Source organism: Corvus brachyrhynchos, unplaced genomic scaffold (genome assembly GCF_000691975.1).
Source record: "Corvus brachyrhynchos isolate BGI_N302 unplaced genomic scaffold, ASM69197v1 scaffold416, whole genome shotgun sequence".
NCBI classification, from domain to species: Eukaryota; Metazoa; Chordata; class Aves; order Passeriformes; family Corvidae; genus Corvus; species Corvus brachyrhynchos.
In genome coordinates, this window is record NW_008238439.1 from 148,072 (window position 1) to 148,412 (window position 341).

The window sequence follows — 341 nt, forward strand, 5'->3', positions numbered from 1 at the left end:
GATACCCCGCAGCCCCCAGCCCCACTCACCACATGCAGCTCCACCTGAGAACTAAAGCATGGAGAGGGGGAGGTCGGCAACTCTCGCCCTAGAGCAGCTCCATATGTCGCTCCTCGCCGCGCCGCTCCGGGGAGGGGCCGGGTGGGATGCGGAGGAGGAGGAAAGGAGGAGGAGGAAAAGAGGAGGAGGAGGAGGCAGGAGCAGGCGGGGGGGGGATTTAAGCCTCCGCTCTGCCCCGGCGGCTGCGATCACGCAGCATTATACAATGGAGGAGGAGGAGAGGAAGGAGGAGAAGGAGGAGGCACCACCAGCCCCGGCTCCCAGCACTTGCCGCCAGCACT

General features: G+C 65.7%; 1 protein-coding gene across 1 annotated transcript in view; it reads right to left on the bottom strand.

Moving 5' to 3' along the window:
* Positions 1 to 335, bottom strand: part of SERTAD2 (SERTA domain containing 2) — a 21,621-nt gene extending 21,286 nt beyond the window's left edge. Inside the window, exon 1 of the mRNA XM_008635443.2 lies at positions 30 to 335. The gene's annotated coding sequence lies outside the window, so the exon portion shown is untranslated. The remainder of the gene's footprint in view (positions 1 to 29) is intronic.
* Between the last annotated feature and the right edge of the window lie 6 nt (positions 336 to 341).